Source organism: Pinus tabuliformis, chromosome 3_2 (assembly GCF_031772625.1).
Source record: "Pinus tabuliformis cultivar Carrire ecotype Pingquan chromosome 3_2, CPIR1, whole genome shotgun sequence".
NCBI classification, from domain to species: Eukaryota; Viridiplantae; Streptophyta; class Pinopsida; order Pinales; family Pinaceae; genus Pinus; species Pinus tabuliformis.
The window spans coordinates 248,211,572-248,224,220 of record NC_142302.1 but is presented as its reverse complement, the minus strand read 5'-3'; positions in this window follow the sequence as shown (position 1 = coordinate 248,224,220).

Sequence of the window (12,649 nt, the reverse complement as noted above, 5' to 3'; positions counted from 1 at the left end):
GGGGCTTCTTTGCTGGGAGGTTGATGCTGGGTTAGAACAACTGGTTTTAAATCCTCTTGGCTCTTTCTTGTTTATCAATAAAAGCTATTCAAGTTTTCCTCCATGCTCTTGTGTCATTGATGCTTGCTACATTTGTATGGTCAATTTACATCTGATCCTAGATTGTTTATGATTATAGATCCATGTCTTTGTATAGTGCTATGCTACTGTGATCTTACAGGTACTTTGTGAAGTTGGGCGTGCAAGGGAGCAGGTAGCTAAAGACTATCAAAGAAGAGGGGAATCAAATCAGGAGATTAGCGCAAGACAGAGGTTGGTCTTTCTGTTCCTCTCTATCTATAATTCATAAAGGAAAAACGAAAGTAGCTTTTCTCTATTTGTTTCTAAGGCAGCTGTCACACCTTAGTGGGATAGAGTAGTTCTATATAGACACTTTTCCCTGTAACAAAATGGTGACTCCGCTGGGGAAGTATTAGTTTGTTTGTTTATCATTCTTTGTTGTCTGTTTCATAAACTTACAGGTAGCATTCAAACTGCACTTGCCATAGCAAATGCAAAGTAGATAAATGCTACTTCAATCCATCTACTGGATCTGTTTATGATTTAAACAACTGATTCACAAACTATCTGATTTCCCTTGTGATAGCTCGTAGATCCTCCTTAGATCTACCCCTGATTGTTGCGTTATTGATTGCTTTTTGCTCGGCCAAAACCCAAGAACTGAACTGCAAACTGTGACCCGGAACCCGAACAGAGTCTCGTTTCTGACCCAGCGCAGGTACTGTTCAGAGAATCTGAACTTCAGCGCACTTCCTGAGTGGAAAAGGTGCGCTGCATTTCAAATTCTCTGTGTTACAGGTGCGCTGATCAGACTAGGCTCTGTACAGTTTTGGTTTCTGTGATTCATTCTTTCCAGTTCTATTCTTGAATTTTGCTGCCTGTGATCAGTATATGTCTGTTTGAAACCCCTTTTCCTTGCTGTTATTCCGCCTCCTTTGTACAAAAGAATTATAGATGTTTTTGTGTGTTTGTTGAGTCATTTTCAGTTCTCCTTTGCAAAAGTAGCATAATCGTACTGTCGTCCTTTGATTTGAAACCGTCGCAAGTGTCGATTTCAATCGTAGGAAAGAGTTTGATTGTTGTTGATGGTCGATTATCCTGTTACTATTGTTTTTGGTCTGAATTTGTAATTTTCTAGTGTCAAGAACAAGTATTCATTTCAAAATCGTAAGGTGTTGTGATCGTCTACATTTTTGATTTCGAAAAGAAACTTGTTGATATTTGTCGCTTGAAAAGAAATTCAGATTTGTGACTTTCTTTTTAGCATTCATATACTAAGAAAGTCGAAAACAAATACATACATGTGCATTTGCATATAGACAGTCTGATTGGCTTGATTTAGGAAAGTGCATTTAGAGTGTGCTCTTTGCTCTTTGTGAAAAGATTCTGTCTTTCTTTTCCTTAGTAGCTAGGATTTTCATTGCACAAAAAAGATAAAAAGTTTGTTTATCATCTTAGATTGCATTTTAGGAATTACATATACATCTCGCGGTGAACCTGAAAGGCAAACTTCATAAACAAGATCAACTTAAAATAAATTCAATAAATCTAACAACGCTTTGGAACTTAACGCACAACATTTAGAAGTCTAGGCTAGAGACGTATTCCGGCGTCATAAAGCCTGGTAACTGTTGTTCTCACTGATGGTTGGGTGATTCCTCCACTTTGAGACGATAAGTGCCAGTACGGACTTGTGCTCACACGTACCGTCGAGTATATTTTGGGAGACCCGAATAGGCTTAGTCCTTTATCCATAGGAAGCCGTGTTTGCCGCCCTATCGATTGCAATGACTGAACACAACATTCGGGAATATTGACTGCCGTACCGTAAAAAGTATTCTGCAGTTTTGCGATTGGTTTGGTAATCCCTCTACCTAGATTTCCAGAGCAGTCCCTTTCATTCCTTTTCAGACTCCTTAACAGAAAAGGTCCATCTGAGCACTTGTCACTTCAGGCTCATTAAAAATCGAAGGAGACTAGAGTCATCTTTTGTTTTTTCTCGACTCTTAAAAATTGAAAAAACAAGTTGTGTCAAAGCGTCTAAAATTCATTTAATTCGGAAACATACTTCCCCTTTATTTTTAGTTGATCGAGTAATCCACAATCGTGGAAGAAAGTCAATTGAAACCCCGTCATTCGCGGAGGCTTACGAGTCAGCCGTCTTTGTCTCCGGAATCGAAGTTAGTACTGACAAAGCGAACTCATTTAACCGGTTCCAAATCTCGTGTTAAAGTTAGAACAAGTGTTCCAACAACATCAGAGACTCTGGTTACTCTAAACAATTTTGGAATCCCTGCCTCTACAGAAGAAGTTCAGCAGCCACAGAAGGACAGTAGTACTGATCCTAGTCTGAGGATAAGCACTTGTGTTATCGAACCAGTTTCATTTACAACCGGTTCGAAGAGTCTTGCTCCTCAAACATCTGTCGCTGCCGATTCCATACCTTCTTCGGTACTAGAAATATTCTACGGACCTTACGATCTACCCCTTCCACCTGGTTTGATTGCCATAGAAGAGATTGTGGAAGATCCTCCAATTAGTACTCCATCGCAATTTGGAGTCGGGATCACTCTGTATCCTTTGTCATCAGAAGTTAGTCTACCGCCAGCGGAAGCTCCTGTAGAATCGCTAGGTAACCTTTTGGATAGACTAGAAATGTCTGAACAACCGTCAACATCTAGGACTGTGTCGTCTGACACAGCAATGGAAGAACTCCCTGCTATCACTCCAACAATGTTTGTCGGTATACCATCTGTCCCAACTAGCTCTCAACCGCTAGAAAGAGCCCACTCAAGGGCCATTTCGACAGTATGGTCTGTTCCTGTTTGTTCATCCGGAATAGTATCTGGAAACTCTTATGTTGAGTCTCAACAAATTGATCCATTTGGAGGTCAATTTGGGCAGTCTGGCCCTCAAGGGCAAACCATTCCCTCGAGTTCTGGATTACCACCGTATGGGGGGCAGTATACCCTTTCATTATCCCCTCCGGGAGGATATCTATACGGGAGTTCACAACAACATTTAGGTTATACTGGAATTACCTCAAGCGGTTGGATACTGATACTACCTCAACAACCAAGAGTTGTATATTCGATGCAACAATGCTTACCTATGTCAAATATACCAACTATGCCAGCTATTGTGACGGTGTCGCAAGTTCAAGCGTTGCCTGTTGTATGCCAACCTCAGGTTTCTCAGGTTGTAATGCAACAGCCCCTTGACCCTGCGACTCGACCACAATCGCCGACTGGTGGAATGACATAGGTTCAGACAGGTACAATTACCCCTCATCTTGGTCAAACTGTTAGTATCGGGAAACAACACATGGAGTCACAACCATGGCTAGTACAATACAAACAACTGCAATTCCAACAAGTATACCATGGTTCTGAGCAACAAATCTTTGCAAATAGTGGACAACCGTTTATTCAAAATGGTCAAAATCAACCATTTTACAATGGTCATGCCCACCAACCTTACCAAATTTACCAGCATCAAATGCATTATGCCGGTATGCAAAGACCAACTGCTCAGGAAATCCCATCTTATCCTGGGTATGCTTCACCTAACCTGAATTAGCAGTTACCCTTTGTGGCAACTTTAGAGTTACCTGATTTAAATCGGTTAACAAACGATCCAATCTCTTACGCCCCTTGGTGGCCAGCGATTCCGCATAAACTTCCATAAGATATTCCTAAATTTAATGGAAATCCGGGTGAAGATCCATTGAATCATGTGATGACCTTTCATCTATGGTGTTCATCAAACACCCTAAATGATGATTCGATAAGACTTCACCTTTTTCAGAGGACGTTAACGGGTCCAGCGGCAAAATGGTACATCGAATTACCTAGAGCTTCATTCGACAACTTCAGTACCTTAGCCACAACCTTTTTAACCCATTTTCAATTACCAATAAGGTACGAAATGGGAACGGAACTCCTTACCAACTTCAAATTGACGACGGCCAATCACATATCTGATCATATACATCAGTGGCGATGTCGTCGTAGAATGGTAAAAACATATGTTCCCAATCAGCTCTTAGCTGAATGGTTCATTAAGTCATTACTACCTTCCATCACGGAAGATGTGGCAAAGGGGGGAGTCATAACAGAAGAGCAAGTTATCGCTCGTGTGCAATATTTGGACTTGATTTACACTCAGTCCGGCATGCTCTACGATAAAATACCTGACGCCCCTAGATCGGAATTCTCAATTCCTCCTCCTCCTAAATGAAACAATGACTCTCATGTCGGCGATGGCGTGATTGGCACAACAGACACGAAATCAACAAAGGCTACATCCAAAAAGGCCCGTAAGATTTCAGGTCAAAATGCAAAATATGAACTTCTTGCCTCGGAAGTAAATGCCATATCGACAGATAAAGGAAAAGAAACCAAGCAACCGGGGGGCAAGAAGAAAGGAAAAGGGAAGAAGAAGAAATAGGAAGAATCATCACCTGAAAAATCTTCTGCAAACCCTCCTGGAGATAGGAAACCAAAAAATCCATGCTTTATATGCGATGAGGATCATTGGACCGCAAATTGTCCACACAGAGCTGAGCTTAAAAAATTCTTCAAGAATTCAAAAACCTCCGCAGTGTTAACTGATCCGTTTCCAAATCCAGGAACAAATCCGGTTGAAAGTGGAAATGCTTCCCTGTCTCAAGTGCTAATGTTGTCGGTTTAAAAATAGCAAAATGATGCTTTGATATCGACCAGGAACAAAGATTATGGGAATCCACAGCTGTCGAACAACAAGGATAAAGATCAACCTAGTAGTTCGACAACGACTTCGACAAAAGTTGCACTGCCCATCATTCCTGAATTGACAATAAAACTGCCAAAGGGAGTAGTACACAAGTCGACGTTTAATCCCCACACTAGAGCGGCACAACATTATAATATAGTGGAAGATTTGGCCCAATCGCCATCCGCTATGTCAACTCTTGAAGTACTACAAAATTGCCCATCCCAAAAGCAGGCTTTATTATCAGCCATTGGTGGGATAGACCCAAAGGATTCCAATCTTGTATCCTTTGATCATAAAGGATACGACCCTCAATTACCAGCTCAACTAGCTTTCCTTGTTCAAGCAAAAGCCCTCAACAAAACTGTTCATCGAACAATTATTGATGAGGGGGCATCTACATGCATTATGTCGATGAGTTGCTGGAAAACTTTAGGATCTCCAACCTTGTCGCGATCTTCGACGGCATTAAAAGCATTCGACGGAAGGACATATACCCCATATGGTATTCTAAGTAACTTGAAAGTTGAACTAGGAGGGAAAACAGTAGAAATAGATGTTGAAGTAATCGATGGAAATCTTGATTACAACATCCTACTAGGAAGACCATGGATATATGCTATGGCTGCTGTTGTGTCGACCTATTTTAGAAAGATTGAATTTCCTTTTCAAGGAGGGATTACAATCATTGATCAAAAAAACTTCCTCCCCAATGGTTCTCAAGTTACAGGAGGCATTCCCATGATCCATGGAAGCCCCCATTCACTTCAAAATATCGGAGTAGGCCTACTAAAAGATCCTATATTAATGGGAACTTTCACCCTTCCACCTCCAATCAATCTGGCGGAAGTAGCGTCGGTAGGAACCTGCAATATGATATCTTCTAAAAAGATCTCAGAAAACGATATCAACATGGATCATGCAATGGTTTTGCCCCCAAGCCCAACGGAAATATTGTAGCAATCAATGTTCCTAGCCTGGATGGCAAACCCAAATCAACGCTCATCAAGCATTTGGATAGATAGGTCTAAAGAATATGGTACCCCTTTAGATCCTTGGTCGCGAGTGCATGTCACCGACGAAGGAATTGTTCAATCAATGGTAATTGAAGGAGCACCATGGAATGATTCCGACCATCGTTCCCTTCTTCCAGATTGTGAGGAAGATACCCCTGATGACCTTTATCATCCTTAAGTTTTTGATTTTCTATCAAATACTGTAAACACGGTGGATTCCGAGCGAAACTTGTCCAACATTGAAGAGACTATCGCCATAAATATCTCGACCAAAACAGATGTTGTAGAGAATATTTATGTTGGCAAATGTTGTTCTCCTTCAGAACTGGAAATATATAACGCTCTTTTTCACGAATTCAGAGATGTCTTTGCTTGGTCATATAGTGAAATGCCAGGCATTGACTCGAATATCGTTGAAAACGAAATTAAGATGTATCCAGATGTCAAACCAGTGCGACAACGGCTACGACAGGTGCACCCTAAGAAAGCCGTTGCCATTAAGGCAGAAGTTGAGAAACTTCTCCATGCTGGTTTCATTTACCCGGTTCCTCTAACCGATTGGGTATCGAATATTGTCCCTGTTATGAAAAAACAAGGAACAATTAGAGTGTGCGTCGATTATAGGGATGTAAATCAAGCTTGTCCAAAAGAAAACTACCCTACACCCTTCATCGACTAGATAATTGATGAATGCACCGGATGCGAAATATTTTCATTCATGGATGGATTCTCCTGGTATAATCAAATAAATATCCGCCCATAGGACCAGTCAAAGACTGCATTTATTTGTCCATGGGGCACATTCGCATATCGAAAATTACCCTTTGGTTTAAAGAACGCAGGGGCGACATTTCAGAGGGAAATGAATTATGCTTTCCATGACATCAAAAACATCGTTCAACCATACCTTGACGACCTTCCTGCTCATTCGCGAAAGCGGACTGATCACCTGCAGCATTTAAGAGCGATATTTCTACGTTGCCGACACTACAAGATACGACTCAATCCACACAAATGTGTATTTTGTGTCAGTTCTGGTCGTTTGCTTGGCTTTGTAGTCTCAAAGGATGGGATTCGTCTCGACCCATGTAAGGTCCAGGCAATCATAAATTTGCCTCCACCTTCGAATTTGCTTCAGATTCAGAAACTCCAAGGGAAAGCAAACTTTCTGAGGAGGTTCATTCCAAATTACGCCGAACTTGCTAAAGGTTATACGCGTCTTTTGAAAAAGGGAGTACCCTTTGTCTGGGATCAGGTTGCGCAAGCTTCCTTTGATGCTTTAAAAGAATCCCTAATGAAAGCATCATTAATGTACGCTCCTGATTATCAAAAAGATTTTAACTTGTATCTGGCTGCAACGGATATGACCATCGCAATGGTTTTAGTTCAAGAAGTCAATGGAATTGAACATCCTATATATTATTTGAGTAAAAACTTAAATGATACAGAAAGCAAATATTCTTATGTTGAAAAGCTAGCTCTCGCAACTATTCAAGCGATACAGAGATTTCGACACTATGTCCTCTTTCGAAAAACTACCATTCTGTCAGATTGCAACCCCATGACTTATATATTGTCGCGACAGTTGGGGGGCAAATATTCAAAATGGATAGCAATCCTGCAAGAGTTTGATCTAGAATTTGTAAAATCCAAGTCAAAGAAAGCTCTGGTTTTTGTAGAATTATTATACGACCTCCCATCATCGTCCAACGATGAAACATCCAATGAAACAATCGTGGACGAAAGTTTGTTTCTAATATCTTCAAGAAATAAGTGGTATGGGGATATAATCATTTATCTCCAAACCCAAAAATATAGGCCAAATACATCACGCTTCGAACAAAAACGTATTCGATACCAAGCAAAAGACTACATGATCGTCGGTGATACACTTTACCGTCGCGGTATCGATACAGTTCTGAGAAGGTGCCTCACCCATGAGGAGGCCGAAAAAGTCCTGAATGATTGTCATTCGGGCGCGTGTGGGGGGCATCAATCCGGTTATGCTACAACGCAAAAAATCTTACGAGCAGGATACTTCTGGCCAACAATGTTCAAAGATTGCATAACCGCAGTTAGAAGTTGCCATGCTTGTCAAATTTTCAATAGCAAAACCAGAAGACCACCCGCACCTCTGCAACCAATAGTTGTTGTTGGGCCATTCGCCAAATGGGGCATCAATTTCATGACATGTAACCCCACCTCGACTGGGGGGCATGGGTATATCATAGTCGCAGTTGACTATTTTACCAAATGGGCCGAGGCGATGCCTACATTAGATAATACTGGTGAAACAGCTGCCCTCTTCTTTTTCAATCATGTAGTCGCTAGATTCGGCGTACCACAAGCTATAGTCACAGATCATGGATCGCATTTTTGCAATCACATGATGGTTGAATTAGTTGCCAAACTAGGGTTGTCTCACGACAGCTCTACTCCATATTATCCGCAAGCCAACGGACAAGTTGAAGCAATCAACAAAGTCCTGAAGCGCATGCTGCAAAGGATGATTGGAGTTCACAAAAGAAGATGGCACCTAATCCTGTACTCAGCTTTGTGGGCTTACCAAACATCGGTAAGGAATGCAACCGGGTTTACACCTTTCCAACTGGTATATGGCCTGGAAGCAGTCTTACCAATCCAGTGCGAAATCTCGTCTCTCAAACTCGTAATTGATCTCCTCCCCGGAACTTCAGAAGAAGAAGCTCGTTTCTTGGAACTAATCCAATTGGATGAAACCCGTCGTAATGCCACTTTGGCTAACGAAGCCCATAAGAAACGAGTCAAAGCATAGTTCGACAAAAATGTCAAACCCCGTGTCTTCTCAGAAGGTGACTTGGTCTTGCTTTATGACCAAGAATCCGATAAATTGGGAGCAGGTAAATTTAAGTCTTTATGGATGGGCCCCTATATTTTTAAACGAGTGTTAGCAAAAGGAGCCTACGAGCTAATGGATTATGACGGATTTCCACTGGCGCAACCTCGTAATGGGTTGTACCTCAAGCGTTACTATGCGTAATGGTAACCTGTATGCTTTTGTTATGTTTTTGTTTTCGCTAAAGTGTTTATTTTGGTCAAGTAATCCACTTTTTACATTTGTTGCAGATGTCAAACCTATTGGAGTCATGTGTTGGATATGCCGACGGAGCAAGTCGTAGTTCGCGGAACCTATCTTCCGCAGCCTGGGCCATTTTTGATCCAAGCGGCGAGTTAGTAAGTTTCAGAGGGGTATGTATTGGTCGATCAACAAATAACATCGCTGAATATAGCGCGTTGATAGAACTTCTCTCTGATGCCATCACACATGGTATACGCCGACTGATTGTCAGGCTAGACTCACAACTCGTAATACTACAACTCACTGGTATCTATTCTATCCGAAATCCAGCTATTTATCGCATGTTCCTAAGGGTTAAGATTTTGGAAAGACAATTTGATGTTATTCAATATCAACATATTTCCAGAAACTTAAATACATTAACTGACTCATTGGCAAATTATGTGTTAGATAGGCATTTGCAACATTTATAAGAAGAAACATACCATCAATGTTTGCATTTGGATCGTGTAACTTAACCAAAATAAAACTCTGAAAATAAAAAATAGATATAACTGTTTATGGTTTACACATAATGTTCTGTAACCAAGACAAAATTGGTCAAATGACCAAAAAACTCAAAATGCTAGGGGCACCCTAGCCTAATGATGCTCGTGATAGCAAGTCACAGCCTGTGCGATCATGCGTAAGAGACGAGTCCATCGTCTTGGCACACCAGTAGTATGCCGCTGCAACCTCAAGGGCAGCTCGTCAGTCCTCACATCTGGAATACCAAGAGTGAGGCCCTCAACCTGCTCCTGTAATGCTGTGAGAGTCTCGGCCACATCGAGGTCGCGAAGGATAGCCCTTCCAACAGCCTCTCTTGTTGGGGCGGCAGCTGGCACTCTCAAGCGTGCTACGGGTCGAACAGGACCAACATCTGCATGTACACATGAGTTTGATTAAAGTCTTGATAGAATAAAGCACAAGGACATTATAAATGAAAAACGATAAACAGGAATATGGTCAAAGGATTTACCAATGGCGCCCCACTGTTCACCATCCGGCAGTACTAAATCTGGATCACCACGGAAGTCCATGCCAGCATATGGATACTCGGAATAAACCATCTCTTGACGATCAAACCACCTGAAGAAGGTATCAGAAAATGAAATCTGAGACTGACCAGCGTGCCTAGACATATGGTCAACCCATCTCTGCATACATGGTTCAGTAGGTGAAGGTAAATCGAGTGCAATATACTGCGCCTGCATCAGTGGTATCTTCTCGAAGGCAAAGGCAGTCAAAATAGAACCATACCCAAAGTTCTTCAACCTCCCGCTCTTTATCTTGGTCAACTGTTCTTTCATCACAAGAAGTACTGCATCGCACCAGTTGAACACCTTCGGTTGGAGGCATTCCAAGGCATACTGCATATAAGATCGGTTGGATACATGAAGAGCTGCACCACCCGCCATCCTACCAAAAGTAAACAGAATAGTCCTGAGGGACCTGTCAGTGACATCACGGATGATGATCTTGCCGTCTTTACTCGGCTGAGATTCCTCTCTGCAATACCGGCGAACATAATCTCTCACAGAGTCACCTCCTCGGGCCAAACACGATAAGGAGATGGGGGCACCCCGCCTCGACAAGACAGTCAAGGGGATAGATTTTCCCCTGATCTGGAACACCTGGTTGGTAGGATCCCAAGCATCGAGCAAATACTGTAGTAAGTTGATCTGTTGTCTCATGCTAGAAATGCGGAAAAACTTCAGCAAGCCACAGTTCCACAGTGCGTTTACTGTAACCGGATCATGTAGGGCAAGCATGTCCTCTTCCTCATGCTCACGTTCTCGCCATGTAATGGTCATCTTGCTCCAAATATCTCTGAAAAACAAACAAGAGAAGAGTTAGATCCTGATTTTGGTAAGAAACAGGCAAAATTTCCATCAAAAACTGTGCATAAAATTCCTTCTCTGCGCCCATCGCACCTACAGTAGTGCTCTGGGTGCGTTGCATGTCATATGGCCATTAGACAGGCCAACATCCAATGCACATTTCGATACACAGAGGGTGCGCTGAAGGCAGAACGAGTTTTTCAAACCCCATAGGCTCAGAAAAACCAGGAATCAAGCTCAGAATGTAAAATGGAAAACATGAAATGAAAGAGCTCAGGTTTAGCTCCTACCTGGTCCAGATGGTGCCGAGAATCATCCACAGAATCTCCCGAAATCAGCTGATGAAAATCAAAGGGGGAAAAGCACCTCCAAAGCTCCAACAAACCAAAGTTCAAATGAAATGGTAAAATGAGAGGTAAAAACACTTTTCAACTACTTTTTACGTAGTTCAAAGTAAAATATTAGTGTTCTCACTCATTTTTCAAGCATATATTGTTCATTTCTGACTAGTTTGATGAAGCAATTGAAAATACAGTACAATTTTTGAAAGAACAAAGCTACTTATTGTAAAATAAAAAAGAAACCATTTCATCGAGCAGTTTTAGCACATAGTTCAAGCTCGTTAAAAAATAAACATAAGGCATGAGCAAATGTTTCCTGCCACGTTTAAGCTCATTAAAAAATGAACTATTCACCGGTAAATAACCATCGTGAATGTAGTACTTCAGCCATTAAAGCCTTGGTCGTGTTTGCACCGTCACCTCCACTTTTACATTGGCCGATCATTCACCTCCATTTGATTGTTTACCCATTTTGAGGAACAGCTGCGAAGAGTGATCTCACTAGCCATCCTTGTAACACTGTTGTGATTGGAAAATTCCAAACCTTACCTGGAATCAGTTGCTACCCATTTTATCACTCGTTCCTCAAAAGACGAGTCTCCTCTAAGCTCTTTTCAACTGACTCGTAAAATATGAAAAGATTGCTGAGCCATTGGCCTCTCCAGCTTGTTAAAGGGACCGGAAGTGCTATCTCTCCTCTAAATTTTAATCTTTTTGGACCTGAGAGATTATTACACAAAAAGATCGAGCACTTGTTTTTTTTGGCTCGTTAAAAGTATCGAAAATTCATCCCTTCTGTATTGTTTTATACTTTTTCGGACTTAAGGGATTAGATGACGAAAAAGGAATTTTGGAGTTACCTTTATATCCCTTTTCAGACTCTCTAAAATTGAAAAGGATCGAGTTATCTTTGTCGTTAAACTCGTTAAAAGTTTAAATAGCGACAAACTTGTCTATAGACGAGAACGAGTTTCACTATCGCTAGGCTCGTTAAAACATAGCGATGGGTTTGCCCGAAGGGCAAATTATAGAACAAGCATATGTTATCCTCCTCAAGCTTGACAAAAATAAAGAGATACTGGTCAGCAATGACTGGGGAAAATTGGGAAGAAAACTTGAAGGAACTTTGTTGGTAGCAAGTCGCTCTTGAACATGACACTTCCACTCCGCGTCCGAGTCGGGTTGGGTTGTTTCATTCACCGGTCACATCACCATGGTCCCACCATACCATCCACATTTGGGGTTAATGCTACCAATCCATCACATCAGTGTCGTCGATATGTTCAAGAGAGGTCATTCAAAGAATTCACCTGTATCTCACCCACTACCATACATTTATACTCCATTCTTTCATGACCGCCACCCTGAACCTTATATCACCAGATCGTTTTCACCTCCATTAAAGTCATTTGCTCCATTCCGTGTCATTGATGTGGGATTCATTAAGGCCCTCCTGTGACGGATTGCTTCTTGTCGACATCAGCTCATTATCCAATAAGTTGATCTAGGAACACCCCATTCAGTACTTTGAAGCTTGCATGC